Raw genomic sequence first — 11,795 nt, 5'->3', positions numbered from 1 at the left:
ATCATGGATCGAACCATGTCTAACAGGGTCCGATTCCTCCTTTCAGACACACCATTATGTTGTGGTGTTCCAGGAGGAGTCCACTGAGAGAGAATCCCATTCTCCCTTAGATACGTCAGAAACTCATTGGAAAGGTATTCACCTCCTCGATCAGATCGAAGAGTTTTAATACACTTCCCAGTTTATTTTTCTACCTCATTTCGAAATAGTTTGAATATTTCAAATGATTCCGACTTATGCTTCATTAAATAGACATACCCATACCTAGATAGGTCGTCTGTGAAGGTTATGAAGTAGAAAAATCCACCTCTTGCACTTGAGCACATGGGTCCACATACATCAGAATGTACCAGACCTAAGAGTTCACTGGCTCGCTCACCTTTTTCAGTAAAAGGTGACTTGGTCATCTTCCCAAGAAGACAGGACTCACAGGTTGGAAGTGATTCACAATCACTAACTTCAAGAATTCCTTCTTGAGCCAACCTGTTTATCCTATTCTTATTGATATGACCTAGCCTACAGTGCCAAAGGTAGACTTCTGACACATTATCTATTCTAGAGCGTTTACCGAAGTTTTGAACCACATTAACAGGCGGTGATAGTAAGTAAATTTCATTATTTAATTATCCAACAAATATTGTAACACCATTCAAAATGATATTGTAAATATTTCTTTTTATTAAAAAATCATAACTGTACATGGTCAAAAGGCCTACAGAAATAATATTTAATAAAAAATTTGGACAATAGTGACATTCACTCAGAATTACATTACAAGAATTGATTACAAGACTCATGATTCCTAAAGCTAGAACTGAAACTTTGCTTCCATCTCCAACGTTCAGGAACCTCTCGCCTTCATCAAATCTCCTACTGACCTGCAGACCCCGCATCGAATTACAAATATGATAAGGGCTTCCGGTATCCAATACCCAGGCAGTAGTATCACAAATCGAAAAGTTGCAAGGAGTTATCATATAATTACCTTGCTTCTTCTTTGGCCTGTTCGGGTCCAGGGAGGCAATGTATTGAGGACAGTTCCTCTTCCAATGCCCGTGCTTCTTGCAAAAGAAGCACTCCGCCTGGCTCTGGTCGTGCTTGCACTTCTTGATCTAACCCTGTGCTACTGTCCCAGCATGAGATTGCACCTTCTTATTTTTCTTCTTCTTGTTCTTCTTCTCCTTTCCAAAGGGTTGACGACGAGAAGAAGACCCTCCACTACATTCACCGACTCCTTATGGGGTTGGTGATCCTTCTCAAAGTTCTACAGTAACCCCAACAATCCGTGGTAGTTTACTGCAGGCTTTGTCATTCGAAAATGAGTAAGGAATGGGAGGAAGGACTTGGGCAAGGAATTAAGGATCGCATCCTTACCGAGCTGCTCGTGCAGAGGAAAGCCCAATTTGCTTAGGCGCTCAATCATCTCGATCATGTACAGTACATGATCAGTGACTGAGGCCCCATCCCTCATCCGAGCATTAAAAATGGCACAACTAGTTTTGTGCCTTTCAACATCGTCAGGCGTGCCAAAGGAGTCGTTCAACATTTGAAGCATCTCCTGTGGCTGAACGTTCTCAAACCTTCGGCTAAACTCGTCATTCATTGCTGCCAGCATAATACATCGAATGGTGGTGCGGTCATTGAGCCACTTCAAGTAAGTGTCTCGGATCGCCTTACTAGCATTCGGAGCTGGCTCCTCAGGTGCTGGATCCGTTACTACATAAAGGATCCGCTCATGCTCAAGAACGATTTTCAATTTTCGATACCAGCTATCGAAATTGGGTCCCATGAGCTTGTCATTATCTAATAATGACCGGAGCGACAGGGTAGTGGCCATAGCTGCATAAAGGAAAACGAGACCTCTATTAGTACATAAATTAATACTAAAGACTTGGACTTTAGTCTAACGTTTTTCCCAATATTTTTACGAACTGGTAGCCTCATCCTCCAATTCGAAGAATTACTTTAATTCCTTAATGGGTACTAGAATCCACATAGACTACATATGAGCCCAACTTTGGTTGGTCAACCCATGTGCATCTATGGGTAGGTTCTTAACCAGTTGTTTCTCTAAACAACTTCTAGTAATTGATTTTGCCCCAGAACCTAATCAGTAGGCTTTGGCCTCCACTGAAAAGATCTGGTTAGGTTCAACCATTAACATGACTTAATTTAGTGAATCGGACCAATAAATGATCAGGCCCGACTTTGGTCAAAGTCGGGCCAACCTAACCACCATCAGAAAGACTCAATCAAATTATCATATTATGAATAATAATTCCATTAGCCAATGAGCACCAGGCCTTTGGGCCTCCAATGATCATTGAACTAATGGACTCATTATCACTCACTTAATGGGAGGCTATGACTTAGTTATCATTATAACTTAATCATTTTAGGGACCTAATAATTTTGAAGATTTTATTAAAGAATAGTAGAGAAGAAATCATCCAGCCAATTTCAATCCTCCCACTGACTTCACCAAGTCAGATTAAAAAAAGATTTAATTAAAGCTGGCATTAGGAGCACCTAAATCAGTCACACTGATTTACCTAATGACATGGGTGAGCTCTAATCACCAAGTGATCTAATCAAAATCTAACTTACCAGATTGGCCAGGTAAGTGAGATCAGTGGTGGGGATTTGCCATTAACTCGTCAATGATCGAATCAATGCGAGTAGCTCCCGCTTAAGAACCACTGGTCAAAACTGCCGAACTTACCTTAGACACCAACCGGTTCATTAGTTTTAATTTTGATCAACTTAGTAAATAGGGCTCCACCGCGTAGCCATGAATTAAGTCCATCTTGGTCTAGTTAAAGACATGGATCCATTCAACTACAACTATTGAAGTTGAGTCTAGAGTATCCTTGACCTAATCTAATTCAACTTTTGATTAGATTTGACCAATTACTCTATTTAGTCCATTTTTTAAGCTAACCTTAGGTCTAACCCAATTATGGACCTAATTCATCTAACCCATTGACCCACAAGTTTATGCAATTGTCTTAGGTCTTAATTCACAATTCTAGACCTACTAGACAACACTTAATTCTTTTAATTAAGTACTTAGGCTGATGGGTCAGGGTTTGGCATTTCAAAAATAATTTTCAAATTTTGAAAGATTTTATTTTTTGTTCACCAAATGTGTTGACTCATTTCACAAACGGATCAGCACAATTCATAAACAGCAATCCTATTGCTCATTTCATAATAGAAAATAACTCAAAATAAATCATAAATTTTCTTTTAGATCTAATCTAACACATTCATGATAAATTTTATAATTAAGTCATTTCGCTGCTTCATCGGTATGGGATATAATTGCATCGGCACCCCTACCGCCATAGGAGACCCCATCGAATGGGAAGAGAGGGCCTTTAAACCCTACTTTTCTCCTATGACCGGACGGCCATGGCAACCAACCCAATTAGATTACTTGCTACTTGGATCAAGTATATCTAAATATACCAATTTTAAAATTTAAATTTTGAATTTCAAATTTCAAATTTCAAATTTTAAATTTCAAATTTGAGATTTCAACCAAATTTTAAATTTTAAATTTTTAATCTTTGAATTTTAAATTTTAAATTTTGAATTTCAAATTTTAAATTTTAAATTTTAAATTTTAAATTTGAGATTTCAACCAAATTTCAAATTTGAAACTTCTAACAAATTTCAAATTTTAAATTTCAAATTTTAAATTTTTTTTTTTGAATTTTGAATTTTGAATTTTGAATTTCAAATTTAAACTTATAGATTACACCTTAATCTACGCATGCATATGTATATCATATTCTAGAACCATGCTCTGATACCATTTGTAGCGAAAATTTAGTGCAGGGGCAAAATGATAATTTTAAAACTTTTTCAAAATTACTATTTTACAGCAGAATTATTAATTAATCTCATTAATTAATACTAATTAACCCTACACTAGGATCTAAATATGATACAACAGCATGCATTTAAATTTAAAATTCAAATTTGAATCAGTAAATCTTTTACAGTACTGTGTTCAGAACACATCACCTTTTGCGGGTAGTCGATCATCGCAATCTGATCACCGTCGGGGGGGCTCTGATCGTCACGTCACAGCCACATAAATATCTGACCTCTGCGGATCGTCCACACGAAGCTCCCGTCTGATCAGCTCCTCACGAATGCTAGTTCGTGATTTCATCCTTTTGATGGCAGATGTTGATCGAACTCCTTCGATCAATGTATGCCAACTCTTTGGATGCTCCAGATCATTTGCACGGTTGCTTGAGAGGCTGATGGATCTCTCCCTGAAATTTGGTGGACTCACGACACTCGTGGCACACCAATCTCACTTCCCAAACCCTAGGTAGAAACCCTAGGGTACACACTAGAAACCCTGCGCTCAATTTTCTTTCTTTTCTTTCTTTTTCTCTCGAAAGATTTTGGACCTTCACCTTACGCACAGACTTTCCTCACGCCCCAAAGTTTCTCTCCTAAAATTTCTACGCACGTCCCACCTTTCTCCTCTTTTTAAAACAACGTCGAACGTGTCTTATCCACGTGAGAGGATAAAGATAAGTGGTTGCACATTTGAATTCAAATCAAATTTGAATTTAAATGCAAAACCAACTCATCCCTATCCACTTGTGCGTGAGAAGAGAATGGGCATGAGTTGATTTGTGCATGGAGAGTTTACACGAGAAATATTTTCTCATGTAAAATATGGGGTGCACAAGATAAGACCATGGCGCATGGATTAGTTGGTTGCTCATTCAAATTCAAACTTTCTTTTGAATTTGAATGGCCAACCAAGTTATTCTTATCCAGATATTTGGCGCACAAGGGTGGGCGTGGGATGGCTTCTGCGTGGAGAAAATTCACGTGAAGTTGCTTCTCGTGAATTTAAATATGCACAGAAGAAGTGAGGTGGCGCAGGGAGAAAAGTCAAGGTGGTTTGAACCTAATTGAGCCAACCTAATCTAAATAGGTTAAGCACAATTAGAATAAATTAAATCCAACTTAATTAGGCTTAATTAAGCTCAATAAAATCTTAATCAAATCAGAAATTAACTAAACCTAACCCCTGATCAAATCAGGGACTAAACTACCTTAGCGATTAAGTCAACATTTAACCTAATTGGGTCAATCCAAACTGAATCCAATTCAATTGAACTTGATCCAAAAAATAATTATTCAATCAAATTGAGTTAATTAGCGATCAAATCACTAATTAAACCTCTCATAAATATTGAGTCCAAATCCGATGGGCAATCAGGCATCAGAGACCATCGATATGAAACCCTGATCAAAGAGTTCAAATTTCAAATTCAAAATTCAAAATTTTGACCCCGGTACCCAAAATGTGTGGAACTCATGATCAGAAAATTCTAATTCTCAATCATAGAGTTCCAGACACATAAGACTCATAATCAGCCATCTGATCAGAAAGGAACCACTAATGTGTGTGACCCCGCAGGTTCAAACCTAAGCCGGTAGCACAGGAACCAATTCCTATACTAATCGAAGTGACCATATAGCAATGGTACCCGACGATCGGATAGGTCGAATAATCGCAATCGCAACATTCAGAACCTACGTGAATATGGTTACCGTATAATTCATCCCTTTTGACCCCTGTGTTTAGAATGACTCAGGGTTAAACTGTCAACCCTGATGATATCATCCGAATCGTGCTCAACTCAATTAGTTCTGTGACTCCTCACTAGGACTACCCTGGTCAAGATTTTGCTAAATTGAAACACGACTGTACACAGCTCCTAAACTGGAGTGGTCAATCCCATCTTGACACACGCACCGACAAGTCAAGTACTTGACTACACCCAGCAGCCTTCCGTTATTGAATTAGAAATTCAGATAGTCCAGTGCCTAAGTGCAGTGAGTTGCTTGCAAGTCACCGTGGCGGTCTCAGGTCGGAGGGACATTTATACCCATATCCCATCGGAGCAAATCTTGACAGCAGAAATAGCTCCGGAGTTGGTCACGTTCAGTGCAGATGTACCATTACATCTCACCTGTATGCCATACCAGTGTCTCCATACTCTTTGGTTATGAGGACAACCAACCCATATGGCACACAATGACCTATGCTCGATAAACGTTGTCGTCCTTGGTAACAACGTATCATTTGGTCGCGAACATGTTTACGGACTAAGCGACAAATCCTCCTTTGTCGAGTTTAAATAGTCCTAAGGACTTCACCACAACACAGGAGTTCATTAGAAGATGAAACATTTGTGATGAAAAAATATCAAAATAACTTTTATTTATTTATAATTCATGTACTAATACAAAAGGAGCACAACCGTCAATAGGCTGACGATTGACTTTGGGACACTATTCCCAACACGGCCGACCTCCTATCGTCGCCTGGTGCCATCGGGACCTTCCCTCGTTCGGACACCCAGGCCCTGACATCAGAGATGGAGGGGAGGCTCGAGGCCGATTGGGTCCCCCCCGAGGCTGCGACAGCAGTTGAAGCAGATTGTTCGGGCTCACGTGTCTTTGCTTGAACCTCGCCAGCCGGCTGTGCGGCCGGCACATCTTCGACCGCTTCCTCGGCCGCCTGTCTCTCGGATGGGGCCGCTCCCTCGGCCGCCCGTTCCTTGGATGGGGCTTCAGTGGGCACTGTCAGCACCGACAGTGCGATGATCAGCTCCTGGCCCGACACCCGTTCAAAGCCGGGCTCTGCTCCCACCGCTGCCGGCTCGCTCGACGGTGCTACCTAAGGCCTCTTGGGAGGCTGCGATGGTTCGGCTTCGTACACCGGCCTCTTCCGCACCGCATGTTGCCTAACGTCGGCTGCCGTCAATCTCACCCTCGGCGGCATGTCTGCAGTTTCAATAGAGGATCAGCACCAAAAAAAAAAAAGAAAAGAGAAACAGACCTAGGCGAGGAATTGAGCTCAGACCGGCATCATACAGGGCTTGCTCGGTGATGAGCTCCCTCTGCTTCGACACCGAGATGTCCTTCAAATGATGAAAGTCCTCTCGGTCCCCATCCTCCACCCGATTGTTCTCATTTGGTTGTGTTCGGGGGTCCCCCCAGCGGGAAGGGAACCCCCAAGGAACTGGAGAAGAGACAAAGAAGAACTGGTTCTTCCATCCATGGATTGACGTCGGAAGACCAGTGATGAAGGAAAGATCCTTTCGAGGATTGAAAAACCATCACCCTCGGGTTTTAGGGTGGGGTCGGAGAACGAAGAAGGCTCGAAAGAGGGAAATACGAGGATTGGTCAGCAAAAGTTGACACAACAAGGCAAAGCTGACTACCAGTCGGACCGAGTTCGGTGCCAGCTGCGCCGGACAAAGTCCGTAGTAGTCCAGCACGTTCCGGACAAACTCCGAAATCGAAAAGTGAAGACCAGCCCGGAGGTCCTCGACGTAGAAAGCCACCTGGTCCGCGGGCGGGTTGTTAACCTGACCATCGGCTCTAGGAGCGAACAGCCGAAACTGCTCTGGGATACAGTACTGCTTCCGGAGCCGATCGACGTTCGGCCTCGAAAGTGAAGAGACCTCCACCTCTGGGATCGATCGAGAATCGTCAGTCGGATTCCCCGACCGACTTCCTCGTAGAGAGGTTCTGGCCATGACGCTGGAATCGAAGTCAAAGAATGAGAAGGAGAAGGAGGAACTTTTCAAGGAAGCAAGGAGAAAATTAAAGACAACGACAAAGGCTCCTAGAAAACTTTTTAAGGAAGGAGGCATGGACAACTACCTGGGGCAAGGGACTGCTCGGCCAGGGTCTCGGCAACAGGTTTGAAAAGTAGAATTTTGGATTCAGGTGACCCTGTATATATAGTGCCCCTCGACGGTCGGGATGAGAGCACGCCCAACGAGGATCTCCCAGATCGTGACACGTGGCATCATCTGGGCCTTCCCTCGGTCCGACTATTCGATGCACCTGTCCCAGATCAGGCCACGTCGCCTCCATCCACCCGAACAGATTTGGCCCAATGGCCCCTTGCCACGTGGCAGAAAAAGCTATGGTGGATTGCGTTCCCGAAGAGATGGCGGAAATGGCGATTTCTGTTTCTGATAGGACCTCCGACACCGATGGGACGTCCGACGCCGGTGGGATGCCTGACACCCCATAAGACGTCTGGCGTCGGACCGATCATTGGTACGATCGCCAGGGTCGGAGCATAATGCGATGGATATCCACTCCTTTCGCCCAAAGCCATCGCCCACGCGAAGACGCTGGCCAGCACGATGTCCGACTCAGGAGTAGGGGGGCAACTGTTGGGATATACCGACCGACTCCTTTCACGCTAACTCACCCTCGGGCCTGCCTGACCGGCGCCCGACTTTACTGACCACACCAATCGACGACTGTCGACACTGACCGACTGAGGATATGTCGGTCGGGCGGATCTATTCTGTTCTCGACTAGCCGAACGACGGAGCCCGACTCTACCGACTCACTGTCGGGCAGGGATGGTGGCCGATGTCCGATCCCCGCGATACGCCGATCCAGCCAATGGTATCCCTGGGTCTTCACCCGACATCCCACGATCAAATATCAATGTATGGTCGGTCGGCTCCCCCAAGCACCGTACGACTGCTGAGGGCCGCCATCCTGACAAAGGCATGCAGCATAGCCTCCCTGGGACATCGTCCCACCCTGGACATGGATCAATCCTAGTGATTTGACAGCTCCACGGTGATTTGACAGTCTCACGGTGATCCTGACAGCCTCCGGTGATTTGACAACTCTCCAATTGTTTGTGCCATTAATGACAGGACCACGCCGTCCCCTACTATAAAATGGGGAAGGCAACAGTACTGGGAGGAGGTTCTTTCGAAATCCCTGGACTCTTTCTCTCTCTCGCTGAGTTCTCCTAATTCCTTTTCTACTGTTGTCTAGTCTCTTCTCTGACTTGACCGTCGGAGGATCCCTGCTAGAGGCATCTCTGGACAGTGTGGACTTTTTTTGCAGACGCTCATTTTCCGGCGACCAGGCGATGAGGGGATTGGCCGCAATAGTCTCTATAGATCATTATATGTGTATGATTCAAATTCTAAATCTTATGTAATATAGTTATTTGAATTCTATGTTTCCTGTAAGTGCTGATTAGAACTCCTCATAGCACCTTAGCATGCCTCTACTTGATTCACCTCCTCTCTTCTATGTGTGCAATCTCTCCATCTCTCTCTCTCTCTTATACACAAAAATGCTCTCTCCCTCCCATTTTTCTCTGATTATCTAAGGAGTTTTTGGATTTAAAATTTCTTAAAATTGGAAACCTACTAAACTGGTTAATATAGATTCTCTTCTTTATCTCTCTTTAAATAAATGATGGAAATTGAAAATAAAAAAAATACTAAAGCAAATTTCAATATATATTTATAAATATCTTTTAAGCAATATATAACAACAGTAGCAACTAAAACAACAATGATAGTAATAGTGATCCATCAACAATGATGGTGATAGTGATCCATCATCATCATCATCCCATAGCATACAAATAATGGGTAGATCATTGAAGAATTTTCTAGATTTTAAAAGTCTTAATTGGCAATCTATATAACCAATTAATATTCGAATAGAGGGATTTGGAATAAAAAATACTTTGAAGCAAATTTCAATTTATATTTATATATGCCATTTAAGCCTTACGCAATTCCAACAATAGCAACAGTAATTGCCAATAATAGCACCAATGGTGATGGTAATAATGATGATGATGATATTAATTATCATTATCACAATATAATATATAAGTTGAAAGTACATCAATTGAGTTTTGTGCTAAAGGGACTAAGGTGATTAATAGCAATCATAAGCCATTTTTATATGATTAGCAATATTTTTGCATCCATGGAGACTCCGGCCAATGCTCTTCTCGCAAATCCTACAAAGTATAGCCCATTTTCTCCCTTCCATTGGTTTGAAAAATTTGCTATAGGAAATCCATCTTTGCTAAGAAAACCATAATCATCCTACGTCCATATATTAGTTTTGTGAATTATAGCCCAAGTAAGTTGAATGAAAAGAATAATCTCTATGGATTAAAAATAAGTTGATCATTTTCTTATACCTTTAACCATTTTTTTATAGTGCTTCGATAGTCGGTTGCAAAAATTATTGCATCGAATTGATATAACTTGCCATCAATAAAAACTACATTGTTGCCTTGTATGTTTGATGGCGCTTTGAAGACCTTTTCAACAAACACATGCAAAACAAACATTATCAAAATTAGAAATATGTAGATTATTTGGCCTATCCCCTGCATGATGTTACGAAGAAATTAGTTGCAAATAAAATAGCATATATAATTTGGCATTTTAGCTTGTCAGCGAATATGCAAATAAAATGGTTACCTGAATCTCTCCGCTCTTGATCTTTGCTATAGTTCCAACATCGATAATTGCAGATATGCCGGTCTTAATCTTAAGAGAGAGAGGATCTAGTTGTGGCTTTGTAATTCCATATTTGGATAAATCTCCATACTTGAGATTGCTAAGCATACGAAGTAAGTTATCCACCAAACCAACATGGAGGTATTTTGTTAAAACCATCCCCATGTATATCAACTCCTTGGTCATCACATTGAACTGTTACAAGAGTTCAGAAGCAAAATTACACCTACTAGACAAATATGTTCTAGATAATAAAATACCAAACACCTAAGGACTATTCTTATTGGCACTATAATTTTTTAAAGGACATATGTATTTAAAATATAGCAAATCCGACCTGTTATGTTATTCTAGCATGATATTGATTATGTTTGCAAATAAAAAATATTAGATAGAACTACGTTAAATAAAACATATAAACTTCTATAAAGAAAACTATAATACTAATGTAGACCATGTTATAAGGTCAATCAAGTTACCGGATTTCGGATTGTAATTGAGGTCTTTGCTCTAAAGTTTGAGAGATCATAAGCAATCTCCATGCCAGAGTTACCACTCCCAACAATTAGAATATTCTTGCCAGTGTACGCTGCCCCTGACTTGTAAGAAGAAGAGTGAATGACCTTCCCAAAGAAGGTATTCAAACCCAGAATACCTGGTATCACCCCTTCGCTGTTCTCTCCAGTAGCCACAACCAAGAACTTTGCCATGTACTCTTTGACCTCCCCTGTGACCTTGTCATAAGCCACTATGCTCCAACTTCTATTATATTTATCATAATTAGCAGAATCAACAATGGTACAATAAAGAATAGTCAACTTGAAATGTGCTTGATAGTTATCCAAGTATTGAACAAATTCATCCTTGGGGATGAAGGTTGGAGCGGTGCTAGGGTAAGGCATGTGTGGTAGTTCACAAAAATGCTGGGCAAGGTGAAGCTTTAAACGATCATATGCCCTCGTCCTCCAAAGAGAAGCGCCACAATTCTCTTTCTCTAATATGATGTTTGGGATTGAGAACATGTTTAGGCGTGCAGCAGTGGCAAGACCTGATGGACCAGCTCCCACGATCACCACCTCCTTCTTCATTATGACCTTGATGAGATCAAAGCCTTCAATTTTGCTATAAGGATGGTATTGTGAATGTCACTCTAAGGGACCCTTGTTTGCATTATCTCACTTGCTAACCCCATTGTATCCTCTTGCTTATATACATGCTATTATCCATTTTTTTTGGAAATGGATCAATATTTGCTATTATTTCACAAAATGTAGTAATGGTTGTCCAAGAATAACTCTTATGGATCCTTATTCGGAGTGATTCACTCGCTGTCCCCATCATTGCCTTCCGTTTGTATTTATATACATGCACTAGGTATGACCATGGACAATGTCCTTTTCTTTTTTCTATATGAATAAGATTTGTAAT

General features: G+C 41.4%; 1 pseudogene; it reads right to left on the bottom strand.

Moving 5' to 3' along the window:
- Positions 1 to 9,771: 9,771 nt before the first annotated feature.
- LOC105038683 (probable indole-3-pyruvate monooxygenase YUCCA10) lies at positions 9,772 to 11,455 on the bottom strand (annotated as a pseudogene).
- Positions 11,456 to 11,795: the final 340 nt, after the last annotated feature.

Source organism: Elaeis guineensis, chromosome 1 (genome assembly GCF_000442705.2).
Source record: "Elaeis guineensis isolate ETL-2024a chromosome 1, EG11, whole genome shotgun sequence".
Classification (NCBI taxonomy): domain Eukaryota; kingdom Viridiplantae; phylum Streptophyta; class Magnoliopsida; order Arecales; family Arecaceae; genus Elaeis; species Elaeis guineensis.
Note: the sequence above shows the minus strand (reverse complement) of the source record. Positions and strands in the feature narration are given on the sequence as shown.